We start from the raw sequence: 18,673 nt of genomic DNA on the forward strand, positions 1-18,673 counted from the left end.
GGGAGGGAGACAGGGGGACAGCCGGTTGGTGGAGCAGTTAGAACACACACATTTATCAATTAAGTTTGCCATTTCATACAAGCCTGGTTCGCGGTGCCCCTGAACAATTACAACAGTAACAACACCAAAGATCATTGATCACAGACCACCATAAAAAGTATAATAATAATGAAAAAGCTTGAAATATTACAAGAATTACCAAAATGTGACACAAGTATGAAGTGAGCAAGTGCTATTGAATAAAACGGCTTTGATAGACTTGCTCAACACAGGGTTGCCACAAACTTTCAATTTGTAAAATATTCAATATCTGTGAAGTGCAATAAAATAAGGTATGCCTGTACTTACAGAACTTCACCTTGCCAAAGCTGAGCATTCTCTCAGGAGAATTCCACTTTATGCAGCAGTGCCACTGGCATCAAAATAAAATTTAACTTTAAGATCACTCATTCTGTCTGTTTTTGTTTTTTCAGTAAACTTTTTGGGTTCTATTTACACAGGTCAAGTGTTCACCATCCTTATTAACACTTGGAAGGTTTTTTTCACTCAAGCTCTGTATCTGTGTTAGTCTGCTAGAGCTGCCATAACAAAACAGCCTGGGTGGCTTAAACAACAGAAATTTATTTCCTCACAGGTCTGGGGACTGGAAGTCCAAGATCTGAGTGCCAACATAGTCATGTTCTGGTGAAAGCTCTCTTCCTGGCTTAGACTGGCCACCTTCTCACTGTGTCCTCATATGGTGGAGAGAAAGAGCCCTCTGGGGTCCCTTCTTATAAGGACACTGATCCTATCATATTAGAGCTCCATCCTCACGATTCACTTAACCTTAATTACTTCCTTCCTCCAAATACAATCTCACTGGGGATTAGGACTTCAACATATGAATTTGGGGGAATAAAATTCAGTTCATAGCAGTATACAGTGCCCATTACCGGGCCTTATCTACCTGGAAAAACTGAAGTAGTGAAATGATAAAATTTGAATAGCCCAGAGGATTTAGATGGACTCACCCTTAGCTGGTTCCAACACTAAGAAGCTTAAATAAAGTGAACCCTAAGTATAGAGAATGTTTTTCCCCTAAATAAACATCAGCTCCAACTTTATTTATGTTCTTGATTGTACAATTTTGACTGTATAAGAATGTTTTGGTTTTCCTGAGATGAACGCACATAGCTATCATCAAATTATCAAAGTATTCATGCAAGAAACCCCTCTGAAATTAAGAACCACTGGGGATTAGAGATAAATATTCTGTATTGAAAATAAAAAGGTTTCCCTCAAGAAATCATTAGTAAATATCTAAGGACACAACTCCTTCCTAGCCAGAAGGACCTCAATAAATATTTATTCAGTTGAATCACAAGAGTCATACACTACTGCTCAAATAGTTCCTTCAAAAATACAATGGAATGTGATATGGGCCAAGATGATGGAATGGATGGATAGCTATGGAGGCACAGGGAGAGAAGGAAGTCATCAGTCCCGCTGAGCCACTGGGAGCCTGGGAGGCTCTAGTCCAGATGGTGGGGGAAGGAGACCATGGCAATGGGAAGGTTGGAAAGGAAGGGTGGGATCCCATAGACTCAGCCGACTGAGTGGGATTTCTTGAGTGGGAGGAATGGAGTGACACAGTAGAGGATACTCAGCTGGGGTAAAAGTGGCAGAAAAGGTTTCCTGGAGCAAGTGACTGTTGGGTTACATATTAATTGATAAGAAAAAGTTCACTGAACAGAATAGTCATAGTAATGACATTCCAAACCCAGGACCACCTTGAACAAGATCCTAGGGAGTTTGAAAGTGTGGGGTGTTTTAGAGCTAGTAGATAGACTTAGGTGCCTTTTCTGGTGTTTCCCCACTTCCCTAACCTGAAGTCCCTTATTTAACTCCCTGAAATGCTCAGCTATTGCCAAGTGCCCCACCACACCCTGCCTCAACAATCATTGATCTTTCCCTTCTGGAAATACCCTGCAATCCACGTTTTCATGACGTTCCCCTAGCAATCACCACCACCTTTATCAAAACCTTCCTGTTCTCTGTTGGTTTGCTAAAGGCTTTCTTTTCTGCTTAGAGACCATGTAAAGGTATCAATAGCTAAAAAAGTTTGTGGGGTTTTCTTTTGGGGGGGATGGTCATGTGGCTTGCAGGATCTTATTTCCCCAACCAGGGATCGAACCCAGGTCCTCAGCAGTGAAAGCTCAGAGTCTTAACCACTGGACCTCCAGGAAATCACCAATAGCTAAAAGTTTTATTCTTGCATGTAAAGATATTGGCTAAGAATTTTATTCTCTCTTGAAAATTAGTGAATGTTAGCCAAGGTTCTTGTGGTTTTACTCAAAGGAGTAAGTACTTCTGTAAGAATTTCAGGCACCATGACATAGCAAATGGGACAAACATTTGGAGGTAGTACAATCATCCCCAGATCATGGTTCTTGAGCACCAATTTGGGCAAAGAGAAAGGTGTCATCAGTGATGGTTCCTTCTGAGGGCTCTGAGAGAAGGATCTGGTCCAGACCTCTCTCCTTGTCTTCTCCCTATGTCTCTTCACATCATCTTTCCTCTATGCGTGTCTCTCTCAGTGTTCACATTTCCTCTTTTTAATGAGGACACCAGTCATGTTGGGTTGGGGCCCCTCTAATGACCTCACTTTAGCTTGATTTTCTCTGTAAAGATCCTGTCTTCAAATAAAGTCAACTTTGAGGTACTGGGGGTTTGGACTCCAGCATGTGAATTTGGCAAGGGACACAAGTCACCCAATAACACAGGAATTATAATGTCCTTGGATAAGCCTACACAAGTTCCCTGTTGCCTGTGGTAGACTGGGTTTCCCCAGAATCAGACCCTGAGACAGGGTGTTGAGAGCACGTGGTTTGCTCTCAGGTAGGGAAGTGGGGAAGTGAGATAGAGAAGGGAAGGAAGCCAGAACAGACCATGTTAATGAGCAGCTTCTTGATATTGTTAAATGAGGTTCAGACCCACTAGGACCTCCGGGAGGCAGCACAGAGCACGCTTCAGATCTTGTCCTTCCTGGGAATGAGGAGTCGGAATTACTCACAGGTCCTGTCACTCCATGACTGAGGACTGCTCCTAGGACCTTAACTCCCTGGCTTGCCAAGCTATAGGGCAAGTGGTTGGAAAAAGAGCGGCCAGTATTTACAGTAGGAATCTCACAGATGGTGTGTGCTAGAGCCATGAGAGCTGAGAGGTTATGAGAAGGGCTCAGACAGCATCTGCCAACACGCGATACACAGCTGTGGGTCACCCCAAGATGGAGTCAAGGTCCCATATAGATGGAGGCTGCATGGACAAGCCAACTTCACTGAAAGAATTCCTTCTTGACATTGTCCAGTGCTCCAGTGAGGAAATCCTCTTTCAGGCCACAAGTGCTATGTGAAGAAGAGCCCTCTCTCCTTGACTACCTATTCAGCCAATATCCTGATAATGGATAAAAAGATGCAATGAAATCACATTGGTTGGGAAGCAGTAACAATTCCCGTTCCTTTTAGACTCTCTCAGCTTCATCACAGAATGAAAAATCCATAGCACTGATTTTTTATTTCTAAGCCAAAACACTCCACCTTAATGAATGGTGCAGCCTGCAGAAGACCTCATGTCTCCAGGCCACTGGGCTGGGAGTAGAGACCTCAAACTCTTAATTTTCCTTTTTGCACATTGGAGTTTCAGTCCAAAACTGATTTCCTTCCTCCACTCTCTCTCCTTCCCCTTCTCTTCCCTTCCCGCTTCTCCTCGTCTCTCTCTTTCTCTCTCACTCCATTGCCACTTTAAATATGTCCTGCTACTTTCTCTCCTCTTAAGACTTGCTTATGTACCTTACACTCTATTATGACCAGTAATTAAGATGCATTGCCATAAAATGATAGGTCATACCTAATTCCAGAGACTCTCTTCCTTCCATCAAATCCTAATTCTTCCTCCATCCTATCTGTTCTTCCCCTATGCTGAGTCATATTCTAGTGATATAGTGACACCATGGATAATCCCTCACATTTATATAGCTCAGGAAATCAGAGAGCCAAGGGTCTCTGATTCGAAAGGTCCTCTAGGCCAGAAACTGTGCCACTATCTATATATAATTCCCCTTTTATCAAAGACAGGAGTTGCAAACTGGTGAACCACAAGAGAAATCCAGACATCAGATATGTTTTATTTGACCCAGGAAGGGTTTTAAAAATCAAAAAACTTCCCATTTAAAAAATTCAAAAAATAAAAAATAAATAGATAATTCAATTTCAACCTTCTCTGGAAAAACAAAAACAATCTTGTTGCAACATAGGGTAGCACTTGGTCAGAGCGGAGAGGTGGCTGCTCTCTAGACGGGACAGGGCCTCTCCTATTCACTATGCCTGACCCCTCTCTGTTGAATTATCTTCAGCACATATTGTGCGGTTACTTGGCTGCTGGTGTTTGAATCTTCTACAACAATCCCCAAGAATCCCATGACCATACGCTTGAGCACCCCTAGAGGAAAGGAGCTTGCCATCTCCAAATCCAGCCATTCCCTCTGTGAGCCCGTCATCTTCCCAGGGCTCTTCCTTAAACTATGAAAGCCAAGCATCCACCACTGGCCCTCGCCCATCTCCTAAACACTAGACAAAGGAAGAGATTCTCTTCCAGTGAGTTTTCTCCAAAGTGAGCATCCCCAGTTTCTTGTCTAACATGGTTTCTAGTTCCTTCACCATCTTGTTTTTTATTTTCAGAACAAGTGCCGCTCTGTTTTGATTCCTTCTTAAGTATAAAATCCAGAAATGAAGGTTTCCTCCTGAGAGATTCAGCTCCTCCCTTTATCTCCTCTAGAATTTCATTCATGTACTAATTAAAGGAGTCTTGACTAAACACTTAGCAGGTGCCAAGTGCTGTGTCAGGCCCTGGCATCACATTGGCAAGCAGCAGAAGCTCCGTGCCTACCTTCCTGAGGCTCACATTCCAGTGGGAGAGAGTGTTACTCTGCCATCTCCCAAAGAAATGTAAACTTGCCCCTTGATGTATGCAAAATAAATTCCAGATGAATCCAAGAACTTAGACACGAAAAGAAAAGAAAATTTTCATAAATAAATAAATCTAAAGGAAAACATTGGTGACTCATTTGATTCTTCTTAGCGAGGCCTTTCTAATCACAATAGGAAATCTCGAAGCTGCAAAGGAAAAAACATGGCTAGTGCTACAACTACATCAAATTTTAACACTTTTGGAGGCTAAAAGTATCATAAACAAACTCAAAAGACAGACTGGGGGAAATATTTGCAACCCAGATGATAGACAAAGGACTTACTTCCCCAATATACAAATTATACTTACAAATCAATCGACAAAGCCCATAAAAATTTTATAAAAGAAATATAAATTATGCAAACAAATGAGACAATTCTGAACCTCATTAATAATAAAAGAAATACAAATTAAAATAATGAGATATTTTCCAAGTAAATATTGGCCATGATGTTTGAAAACAGATGCTCGCTGGTGCCGTCAACATGTAGGGACGCTGGCATTTGCATTCACTGCACACTGAAACCACCCTTCGGCAGGGAATTCAGGGATGCACTTATTTTAAATATTTTGGTTCTGCTATTTTAATTGTTCATTGCCTTTATTCTCTCATCCAGCATGTTCCCATCACATCGTGGCTTCCAGAACTCACTCACACCAGCACCTCCCCGGATCCTCAGACCAACCCTATTCGTTCTACTTAATTTATAATTTCTGGGACTCAGAACTGCTGTTCTCCTGGCCTGAAGGATTTCCACACAGCTTGTCTTGGTTTTCTTAGATCTCCTAGGACATGCAACAATGGTCTGGTTAACTCCATGCTGTCCCTGCCAAGGTTCCTGATAGAGATGAAATCTGAACTGCCCTGGAGCATCTTTCTACCCCAGTACCCTCACCCACAGTACATGATGATTCTATCTGGAAAAGAAATGTAAGCACCTGGAGCTCCTGGTGAAACTGAGTAACATCAGAACGAATACAGTTGTGTTGATGCCCAGGGTAGTTCCATGCAAGGTAAAGAAATAGACACTAACATTAATTCATTTAACATCTCATCTAGAAATGCCTTTTCTCAACAAAGACTGCTTGTGTCCACATGGTTATAATGAGGTAACACCCACTGGATCTATGTTCCCCAGCACGTGCAGCTCATACTCCTTATCCAATGCTTACACTCTAATGTCTGTGGAGCCCCACAAGCCATAAACAGAGGAATTTTACTTTATGTCATTTGTATTATGCAAATAATATTCATGCTGAAGACAATTTTTCAAACCGTCTTTCACTCTCCTGCAGGTTTGGATTTGCCCTTCTTGAAGAATGTCCCCTCCCCCAGGTAAACTATGAAAGCGAATTATGCAGCACCACCTTCTCAACAGCAATTTTAAAACACAAGACATGGAAGCAACCTAAATGTCCATCGACAGAGGAATGGATAAATAAGATGTGGTACATATATACAATGGACTATTACTCAGCCATTTGCAGCAACGTGGATGGACCTAGAGATTAGTATACTAAGTGAAGTAAGTCAGACAGAGAAAGACAAATATCATATGATATCACTTACATGTGGAATCTAATGTTAAAAAATGATACAAACGAACTTATTTACAAAGCGGAAACAGACTCACAGATCTCACAATCAAACTTATGGTTACCGAAGGGGAAACGTGAAGGGGAAGTGATAAATTAGGAGGTTCGGATTAACATATACACACTACTATATATAAAACAGATAACTAATAAGGACCTACTGTATAACACAGGGAACTCTACTCAATATTCTGTAACAACCTATACGGGAAAAAAAATCTGAAAAAGAATGTGTGTGTATACATATATATATGTATATATATATATATAAATATATATATATATGATTCACTTTGTTGTACACCTGAAAATAACACAACATTGTAAATAAACCATACTCCAATAAAAATTAAAATAAATAAATAAAACACAGTTGCTATTTTGCTACAGTCCCTGGAATCGTTTAATTTGCCCCAGGTTTAATTTGCCCCATTGTTAAAAAAGGAGCCAACAGGGCTTCCCTGGTGGCACAGTGGTTGAGAGTCCGCCTGCCGATGCGGGGTACACGGGTTCGTGCCCCGGTCCGGGAAGATCCCACATGCCGCGGAGCTGCTAGGCCCGTGAGCCATGGCTGCTGAGCCTGCGCATCCGGAGCCTGTGCTCCGCAACGGGAGAGACCACAACAGTGAAAGGCCCGTGTACCGCAAAAAAAAAAAAAAAAAAGGAGCCAACAATATACAAGAAGGAAGAAGGGTGGGCCTGAAGATGAGTTGAGAGTTCTTTCCCCACAATCCTGTGAACTTTTTATACCATATCTTCTTTCTTGGTATTAAGGATTTCAGTAAATGTTAGCTGAGTGTCTCTTTTCAATAAATGGTGCTGGGAGAACTGGATATCCACAGGCAAAAGAATGAAGCTGGACTTTACCTTACACCATACACAAAAATTAACTCAAGATAGATCGAAGGCATAAACACAAGAGCTGAAACTACAAAACCCTTAGAAGAAAACTAAGGAGAAAAGCTTCACGACATTGGATTTGGCAATGACTTCTTGCATACGACACTAAGAACACAGGCAATGAAAGAAAAAATAGATAACTTGGACTTCACCAAAATTAAAACATTTTGTGCATCAAAGGACACTATCAACAGCGTGAAAAGGCGACTCACAGAATGAGCAAAAATATTTGCAAATCACATATTTAATAAAGGATTAATATCCAGAACATATAAAGGACTCATACAACTCAACAAAATTTAAAATGAGCAAAGGACTTGAATAGACATTTCTCCAAAGAAAGTATACAAAAGGCCAATAAACACATAAAAAATACTCAACACCACTAATCATTAGAGTAATGCAAATCAAGACCACAGTGAAATACCACTTTACACCCATTAGGATTGCTATCAAAGAAACCCAGAAAATAACAAGTGTTGGTGAGGATTTGGAAAAATTGGGACCCTTGTGCATTGATGGTGGGAATATAAAATGGTGCAGCCACTGTGCAAAACAGTAAGTGGCTTCTCAGAAATTTAAACATAGATTTACCCTATGATCTAGCAATTCCAATTCTAGGTATATACCCAGAATGTTTAAAACGGGGACATGAACAGATATTTGTATACCGATATTCATAACAGCATTATCCACAATAGCCAAGATATGGAAACAACCTAAATGTTCATCAACAGATGAATGGGTAAAGAAAATGTGGTATATTCATACAATAGAATATTATGCAGCCTTAAAAAAGATGGAAATCCTGCCATTCCCTACAACATGGGGCGACTGGAGGACATTATGCTAAGTGAAATAAGCCAGACAGAGAAGGACAAATACTGCACGATTCCACTTACATGAGTATCTAAAATAGTCAAACTCACAGCAGCAGAGAATACGATAGTGGTTTCCAAGAGAGAAATACTAGTTACTTCCCAGCTTTTCATCCAGTATCTTGGACGTAGAGAATTACTCACTGTGTTATAAAATCCATGTCTCATTTTTTCCATAGCAGTTAACACATTTTAACATACTTTATTACTTACTTACTACATTGTTTACTTACTTACTATATCCAAAGTTTATTGTCTATCTCCTCCATTAGGATGAAATCTCCACAAAGGCACAATTTTTGTTTGCCTATTTTCTTCAGTGAGAATCCTCCCAAACTGCTAGAAAAGTGCCCAGCATATAGTAGCCCCTCAATAAATAATTTATTAAATTTATGAATAAAATATTTTAGGCTATATCTATAGTGAAAATATAAAGTAACAAGTATAGACAGGCTATTTTTACAATACCTTGTGACAGGGGGTGGGGGGGATTCAAACCCAAAAAAGTAAATTTACTAAGGATAGAATTAGAAAGAATTCAGATATTCATTCCATTACAGGAAAAAAAGAGCACTTTTGTTATTGCTGTTGTTGTCGTGTGTGTGTGTGTGTGTGTGTGTGTTTGCACTACAATGCTTTAAATAAGGATAAAGATGGGAAAGGCAGGGGTGTGGGATAGATTGGGAGTCTGGGATTGACATGTACACACTGCTATACTTAAAATGGATAACCAAGAAGGACCTACTGTACAGCACAGGAAACTCTGCCCAATATTATGTAACAACCTAAAAGGGAGAAGAATTTGAAAAAGAATAGATACATCTATATGTATAACTGAATCACTTTGCTGTACACCTGAAACTGCCACAGCATTGTTAGTCAACTATACTCCAATATAAAATAAAAAGTTTTAAATAAAAAGGATAAAGATATGTTGAGAAAAAGACACAATGTTCTTTTCAACGATTTTCAGAACAGTTCATGGTTTTTGAAGAAGAGATAAGTAGAAACAGCTGAGACCTTCTTTCCCAATAGGATTAAAAGGATAAACTGTGTAATGTCCATGAAGCATCTTGGTCTCCACGAATAAACTGGCAGATGAACCACAGGGAAGCCGGCAGCCTATTTTCCTTTCAACTTCTGTCAGCTTTCCCCAATTTCTCAGTGATTTATCCTCTTCACATCCTATAAGAAAGATTCAGGAGAAAATATTGTTTGAGGTTTGACCCAGCATCAGGCAAAATGAGATTCAGAACCTAGAGCTGTCTTACCTTCTTTGAACTCCATCAGCAATAAAAACCTTTTAACCAAAATGCTTCCTTCTCTTTTTGCCCTCTACCCCTACTGCTGCCCAAAAGATATGGGAGATCCATGGGGGATGGTGACGTTGGGGCTTGAGCCGCTCTCCCCTCGTGGTCATTTGCACATGGCTATGATGGCATTTTCCCTTCCCTGTAAGTTAGACAAATAGGATGTGAGCAGAGGGGTGGCAGAAAAAGAAATCTGAGAAGTATTTCTGTCTGTCCTGTCTTGATGATCAAAGGACAGATATTATGATCTTCGTGACAAAAGAGAACTTTTTCGTGGGTTCTGTTGATCTTATCTGAAGTGTTACGACTCCCAGATGATATCCATAACCGTACACATAAGTAAATATGCAAATATACACTGGAACAAAAGACCCAAGATTACGTGTTCTGTGGGTTATATGCCATAATTCTACCCTATCCCCATGCCTTTATGTGATAATCTAGTTAATTTGGTCTTACACCTACATACGTTCATTCAAATTAATATATGTGAAAAATGGAAATCACAATTAAATTATTGGTGATGTTATTTTTGCCAGCTTTATTGAAATATAATTGACATTTAACACTGCATAAGTTTAAGGCGTACAACGTGATGATTTGTTACACATATGTGTTGTGAAGATGTTTGCTGCAGTGATGTCAACACATCCTTCACCTTACACATAATAATTACCATTTTGTCGCTGTGGTTATGGTGAGAACATTTAAGATTGACTCTCAAAGCAGCGTTCAAGCATATACTATAGTACTGTTAACTATGATCACCATGCTGTACGTTAGATCCAGAACTTATTCATCTTAATAATGAAAAGTTTTTGTGCCCTTTGATCAACATCTCCCCCTTTCCCCAACCCCCAGTCCCTGGTAATCATCAATCTACTCTCTCTCTGACTTATTTCACTTAACATCACGCTGTCAAGATTCATCCACGCTGTTGCAAAAGGCAGAATTTCCTTTTGTTTTATGACTGAATGATATTCCTCAGTGTGTGTGTGTGTATCACATTTTCTTTATTCATCTGCTGATAGACACTTCGGTTGTTTCCATGCCTTGGCTATTCTGAATAATTCTGCAATGAACATGGAAGTGCAGATATCTCTTTGAGATACTGATTTCATTTCCTTTAGATTTATATCCAGAAGTGGGACCACAGCATCATATGTAGCTCTACTTTTAAGTTTTGGGGGAACCTCCATACTGTTTTCCATTGTAGCTATACCAATTTACACTCCCACCAACAGTGCACAAGGGTCCCCTTTCCTCCAGTTCCTAGCCAGCATTTGTCATCTCTTGTCTTTGTGATAGCAGCCATTCTAACAGGTGTAAGGTAATATCACATCATAATTTTGATTTGCAGTTCCCTTATGGCTAGTGATATTGGGCACTTTTTCGTTTACCTACTGTCGATTTGTACATTTTCTTTGAGAAAATGTCTATTCAGGTCCTCTGCCCATTTTTTTTCTTTCTTTTTTAAATTGAAGTATAGTTGATGTACAGTATTATATAACTTGCAGGTGTACAGTATAGTGATTCACAATTTTTAAAGATTATACTCCATTTATAGTTATTAAAACGCATTGTCTACATTCCCCATGTCATACAATATATCCTTATTGTAGTTTTTTTTCTTTCCAGTTTTATTGAGATATAATTGACATATAACATTGTATTAGTTTAAATTGTACAACATAATGATTTGATATATGTCACACTGCAAAATGATAGCACAATAAGTTTAGTTGACATCCATTAACTCACATAGTTACAATTGTTTTTCCTTGTGATGAGAACTTTTAAGATCTACTCTGTCACTGTCATTTTGATTTGCATTTCCCTAATAATTAGTGATTTTGAGCATCTTTTCATGTGCTTATTGGCCATTTGTATGTCTTCTTTGGAGAAATGTCTATTCAAGTCTTTTCTCCATTCTTTAATTGGGTTGTCTTTTTATTATGGAGTTGTATTTTTTATATATTCTGTATACAGGCACTTTCCAAGATATATGATTTGCAAATGTTTTCTCACGTGTGTTGTTTTTTCACTTCCTTCATGGTGCCCTTTTTTTTTAATTTTTAAAAATTTATTAAAAAAACAAAACATAATGGTACAAAAAGGTTGAAAGTTAAAGAATGGAAAAAGATATACTGTGCAAATATAAACCAAAAGGAAATTATATAATAACAGATACAGTAGACTTGAAAGCAAAAGTTTTACTAGAAATAAACAAGGGCACTTCATATCAACAAGACCAATTTACCAGGAAGTTTTAAATTTGTATGCACTTAACTTCAAATTATATAGAGCAACAGAGCTACAAGGAAAAAATAGACAAATTCACTATATAATAGGAGATTTAACATACTGCTGTCATTCACTGATAGAGGATACCTCTTTCAGAATCAGTAGACCCCCCCAAAAATTAGTAAGGATATAAAAAACTTAAATAACGTGAGCAGCAAATTTGATTCAACAAGCAGATATACAGTCACTATACTCCAAAACTTTAAATTACAAATTATTTTCAAGCACACTTGGAACAGTTTTAAAACTGACCATATTGTGCTATAAGGCAAATTTAAACAAATTTCAAAGTATTAAAATTATACAAAGTGTGTTTCTTGACTTGTAGTTAAGCTACAAATCAGCAACAAAAAAGTAACTAGAAGTTATGAAATACACTACTTCTAAGTAACCCCCCAAAAAACAAATGACAATTGGAGTTAGAAAATAATTTGAACTGAATGACAGTAAAAATATTACATACCAAAATGTGGATGTGACTAAAGCTGTGCTTACAGGAATAAGTATAGTCTATTTTTTTTCAAGGTAAAAGTAGTGTTTTTTTTTAATTGCACACATGTCTATAAACCTAATAAATAGGTTTTCTCTACTTTTTTTTATACAGCAGGTTCTTATTAGTCATCCATTTTATACACATAAGTGTATACATGTCAATCCCAATCGCCCAGTTCATCACACCACCACCACCACCACCCTGCCGCTTTTCCCCTTTGGTGTCCATATGTTTGTTCTCTACATCTGTGTCTCAATTTCTGCCCTGCAAACCGGTTCATCTGTACCATTTTTCTAGGTTCCACATATATGCATTAATACACGATATTTGTTTTTCTCTTTCTGACTTACTTCACTCTGTATGACAGTCTCTAGATCCATCCATGTCTCAACAAATGACCCAATTTCATTCCTTTTTATGGCTGAGTAATATTCCATTGTATATATGTACCACATCTTCTTTATCCATTTGTCTGTCGATGGGCATTTAGGTTGCTTCCATGACCTGGCTATTGTAAATAGTGCTGCAATAAACACTGGGGTGCATGTGTCTTTTTGAATTGTGGTTTTCTCTGGGTATATGCCCAGTAGTGGGATTGCTGGATCATATGGTAATTCTATTTTTACTTTTTTAAGGAACCTCCATACTGTTCTCCATAGTGGCTGTATCAGCTTACATTCCCACCAACAGTGCAAGATGGTTCCCTTTTCTCCACACCCTCTCCAGCATTTGTTGTTTGTAGATGTTCTGATGAAGCCCATTCTAACTGGTGTGTAGAACAATGCAAATCATTGTAGTTTTGATTTGCATTTCTCTAATAATTAATGATGTTGAGCAGCTTTTCATGTGCTTCTTTGCCATCTGTATGTCTTCTTTGGAGAAATGTCTATTTAGGTCTTCTGCCAATTTTTGGATTGGGTTGTTTGTTTCTTAAATATTGAGCTGCATGGGCTGTTTATATATTTTAGAGATTAATCCTTTGTCCATTGATTCATTTGCAAATATTTTCTCCCATTCTGAGGGCTGTCTTTTCATCTTGTTTATGGTTTCCTTTGCTGTGCAAAAGCTTTGAAGTTTCATTAGGTCCCATTTGTTTATTTTTGTTTTTATTTCCATTACTCTAGGAGGTGGATCAAAAAAGATCTTGCTGTGATTTATGTCAAAGAGTGTTCTTCCTATGCTTTCCTGTAAGAGTTTTATAGTGTCCGGTCTTACATTTAGGTCTCGAATCCATTTTGAGTTTATTTTTGTGTATGGTGTTAGGGAGTGTTCTAATTTCATTCTTTTACATGTAGCTGTCCAGTTTTCCCAGCACCACTTATTGAAGAGCCTGTCTTTTCTCCACTGTATATCCTTGTCTCCTTTGTCATAAATTAGTTGACCATAGGTGTGTGGGTGTGTGGGTTTATCTCTGGGCTTTCTATCTTGTTCCATTGATCTATGTTTCTGTTTTTATGCCAGTACCATATTGTCTTGATTACTGCAGCTTTGTAGTATAGTCTGAAGTCAGGGAGTCTGATTCCTCCAGTTCCGTTTTTTCCCTCAACACTGCTTTGGCTATTTGGGGTCTTTTGTGTCTCCATACAAATTTTAAGATTTTTTGTTCTAGTTCCATAAAAAATGCCTTTGGTAATTTGATAAGGATTGCATTGAATCTGTAGATTGCTTTGGGTAAGATTTTTTGTTCTAGTTCCGTAAAAAATGCCTTTGGTAATTTGATAGGGATTGCATTGAATCTGTAGATTGCTTAGTCATTTTCGCAATATTGATTCTTCCAATCCAAGAACATGGTATATCTCTCCATCTGTTGGTATCATCTTTAATTTCTTTCATCAGTGTCTTATAGTTTTCTGCATACAGGTCTTTTGTCTGCCTAGGTAGGTTTATTCCTAGGTATTTTATTCTTTTTGTTGCAATGGTAAATGGGAATGTTTCCTTAATTTCTCTTTCAGATACTTCATCATTAGTGTATAGGAGTGCAAGAGATTTCTGTGCATTAATTTTTTTATCCTACAACTTTACCAAATTCATTGATTAGCTCTAGAAGTTTTCTGGTGGCATCTTTAGGATTCTCTATGTATAGTATCATGTCATCTGCAAACAGTGACAGTTTTACTTCTTCTTTTCCAGTTTGTATTCCTTTGATTTCTTTTTCTTCTCTGATTGCCGAGGCTAGGACTTCCAAAACTATGCTGAATAATGGTGGTGAGAGTGGACATCTTTGTCTTGTTCCTGATCTTAGGGGAAATGCTTTCAGTTTCTCACCATTGAGAATGATGTCTGCTGTGTGTTTCTCATATATGGCCTTTATTATGTTGAGGTAGGTTCCCTCTATGTCCACTTTCTGGAGAGTTTTCATCACAAATGGGTGTTGAATTTTGTCAAAAACTTTTTCTGCATGTACTGAAAGGATCATATGGTTTTTATTCTTCAATTTGTTAATATGGTGGATCACATTGATTGATTTGCATATACTGAAGAATCCTTGCATCCCTGGGATAAATCCCACTTGATCATGGTGTATAATCCTTTTAATGTGTTGTTGGATTCTGTTTGCTAGTATTTTGTTGAGGATTTTTGCATCTTTATTCATCAGTGATAGTGGTCTGTAATTTTCTTTTTTTTGTAGTATCTTTGTCAGGTTTTGGTATCAGGGTGATGGTGGCCTCACAGAATGAGTGTGGGAGTGTTCCTTCCTCCACAATTTTTTGGAAGAGTTTGAGAAGGATGGGTGTTAGCTCTTCTCTAAATGTTTGATAGAATTCACCTGTGAAGCCATCTGGTCCTGGACTTTTGTTTGTTGGAAGATTTTTAATCACAGTTTCAATTTCACTACTTGTGATTGGTCTGTTTATATTTTCTATTTCTTCCTGGTTCAGCCTCAGAAGGTTATGCTTTTCTAAGAATTTTTCCATTTCTTCCAGGTTTTCCATTTTATTGGCATATATTTGCTTGTAGTAACCTCTCATAATCCTTTGCATTTCTGCAGTGTCAGTTTTTACTTCTCCTTTTTCACTTCTAATTCTATTGATTTGAGTCTTCTCCCTTTTTTTCTTGATAACTCTGGCTAATGGTTTATCAACTTTATTTATCTTCTCCAAGAAACAGCTTTTAGTTTTATTGATCTTTGCTGTTGTTTCCTTCATTTCTTTTTCATTTATTTCTGATCTGATATTTATGATTTCTTTCCTCCTGCTAACTTTGGGAGTTTTTTTGTTGTTCTTCTTCCTCTAGTTCCTTTAGGTGTAAGGTTAGGTTGTTTATTTGAGATTTTTCTTGTTTCTTGAGGTAGGATTGTATTGCTATAAACTTCCCTCTTAGAACTGCTTTTGCTGCATCCCATAGGTTTGGTTTGTCGTGTTTTCATTGTCATTTGTTTCTAGGTATTTTTTGATTTTCTCTTTGATTTCTTCAGTGATGTCTTGGTTATTAAGTAGTGTATTGTTTACCCTCCATGTGTTTGGTTTTTTTACAGATTTTTTCCTGTAATTGATATCTAGTCTCATAGCATTGTGGTCGGAAATGATACTTGATACAGTTTCAATTTTCTTAAATTTACCAAGGCTTGGTTTGTGACCCAAGATATGATCTATCCTGGAAAATGTTCCATGAGCACTTTAGAAGAAAGTGTATTTTGTGGTTTTGGATGGAATATCCTATAAATATCAATTAAGTCATCTTGTCTAATGTGTCATTTAAAGCTTGTGTTTCCTTATTTATTTTCATTTTGGATGATCTGTCCATTGGTGAAAGTGGGGTGTTAAAGTTCCCTACTATTTTTGTGTTACTGTCAATTTCCCCTTTTATGGCTGTTAGCATTTGCCTTATGTATTGAGGTGCTCCTATGTTGGGTGCATAAATATTTACAATTGTTATATCTTCTTCTCGGATCGATTCCTTGATCATTATGTAGTGTCCTTCTTTGTCTCTTCTAATAGTCTTTATTTTAAAGTCTATTTTGTCTGATATGAGAATTGCTACTCCAGCTTTCTTTTGATTTCCATTTGCATGGAATATATTTTTCCATCCCCTCGCTTTCAGTCTGTTTGTGTCCCTAGGTCTGAAGTGAGTCTCTTGTAGGCAGCATATATACAGGTCTTGTTTTTGTATCCTTTCAGCCAGTCTATGTCTTTTGGTTGGAGCAATTAATCCATTTACATTTAAGGTAATTATCTATATGTATGTTCCTATTACCATTTTCTTAATTGTTTTGGGTTTGTTATGGTAGGTTTTTTCCTTCTCTTGTGTTTCATGCCTAAAGAAGCTCCTTTAGCATTTGTTGTAAAGCTGGTTTGGTGGTTCTGTATTCTCTTAATTTTTGCTTGTTTGTAAAGGTTTTAGTTTCTCCATCAAATCTGAATGAGATCCTTGTTAGGTAGAGTAATCTTGGTTGTAGGTTTTTCCCTTTCATCACTTTAAATATGTCTTGCCACTCCCTTCCGGCTTGCAGCATTTCTGCTGAAAGATCAGCTATTAACCTTATGGGGATTTCCTTGTTGTTATTTGTTGTTTTTCCCTTACTGCTTTTAATATTTTTTCTTTGTAGTTAATTTCTGATAGTTGATTAATATGTGTCTTGGCACCTTTCTCCTTGGACTTATCCTGTATGGGACTCTCTGCGCTTCCTGGACTTGATTGACTCTTTCCTTTCCCATATTAGGGAAGTTCTCAACTATAATCTCTTCAAATATTTTCTCAGTCCCTTTCTTTTTCTCTTCTGCTGGGACCCCTATAATTTGAATGTTGGTGCATTTAATGTTGTCCCAGAGGTCTCTAATCCTGTTCTCAATTCTTTTCATTCTTTTTTCTTTATTCTGCTCTGCAGTGGTTATTTCCACTATTTTCTCTTCCAGGTCACTTATCCATATTTTTGCCTCAGTTATTCTGCTATTGATCCCTTCTAGAGAATTTTTTATTTCATTTATTGTGTTGTTCATCATTTTTTGTTTGCTCTTTAGTTCTTCTAGGTCCTTGTTAAACGTTTTTTATATTTTCTCTGTTCTATTTCCAAGATTTTGGATCATCTTTACTATCATTACTCTGAATTCTTTTTCAGGTAGACTGCCTATTTCCTCTTCATTTGTTTGGTCTGGTGGGTTTTTACCTTGCTCCTTCATCTGCTGTGTGTTTCTCTGTCTTCTCATTTTGCTTACCTTACTGTGTTTGGGGTCTCCTTTTCACAGGCTGCAGGTTTGTAGTTCCCGTTGTTTGTGGTGTCTGTCCCCAGTGGCTAAGGTTGGTTCAGGGGATTGTGTAGGCTTCCTGAAGAGGGGTCTAGTTCCTGTTTTCTGATGGATGAGGCTGGATTTTGTCTTTCGGGGGGCAGGACCACGTCTGGTGGTGTGTTTTGTGGTGTCTGTGACCTTATGGTTTTAGGCAGCCTCTCTGCTAACGTGCGTGATCGTGTTCCTATCTTGCTAGCTGTTTGGCATGGTGTCCAGCACTGTGGCTTGCTGGTTGTTGAGTGGAGCTGGGTCTTGGCATTGAGATGGAGATCTCTGGGAGAGCTTTCACCTTTTGATATTACGTGAAGCTGGGAGGTCTCTGGTGGACCAATGTCCTGAACTAAGTTCTCCCACCTCAGAGGCTCAGGCGTGACACCCAGCCTGAGCACCAAGACCCTATCAGCCACACAGTCAAATTTGCCTCTCTAGGTGAACTTCAGCAATTCACTTAAGCTCTCTGGGACTCCATTTCCTCACCTGTAAATATCTGAGTTACAGAAACACAACTGGAGAGTCATGGTTTTCTCCCATTCCACAGTCTTTCCCATGGTTAAAATCAGCAAGGGTCTAATGAGGTCTTAGGGAAGTCTTCAGCCAAACAGAAAACCTGCTACTGTTGGAGGGTCTCCTGCAGAGGCAGGGCATGGCTGTGGCTGACCACGGAGACAATGACACAGGCAGCAGAAATTCTGGGAAGTACTCCTTGTCGTGAGCCTTCACGGAGTCCCTCTAGTGTATACTTCAAAATTTGCTAAGACAGTAGATCTTATCTTAAGCGTTCTTATCACAAAATAATAATCATCATCATAATAATAAAGAGGGTGGTAGGAAACTTCTGAAGGTAATGGATCTGTTTATAGCATAGCAAGAGATTTATGATAAGGTATTGACCCACACGATTTCTTTTATGGAGGCCAAGAATTCCCGCAATCAGGAAACCTAGGAAAGAGCGGTGTAGTCCAG

This window comes from Orcinus orca, chromosome 8 (genome assembly GCF_937001465.1).
Source record: "Orcinus orca chromosome 8, mOrcOrc1.1, whole genome shotgun sequence".
In the NCBI taxonomy this organism is placed as follows: domain Eukaryota; kingdom Metazoa; phylum Chordata; class Mammalia; order Artiodactyla; family Delphinidae; genus Orcinus; species Orcinus orca.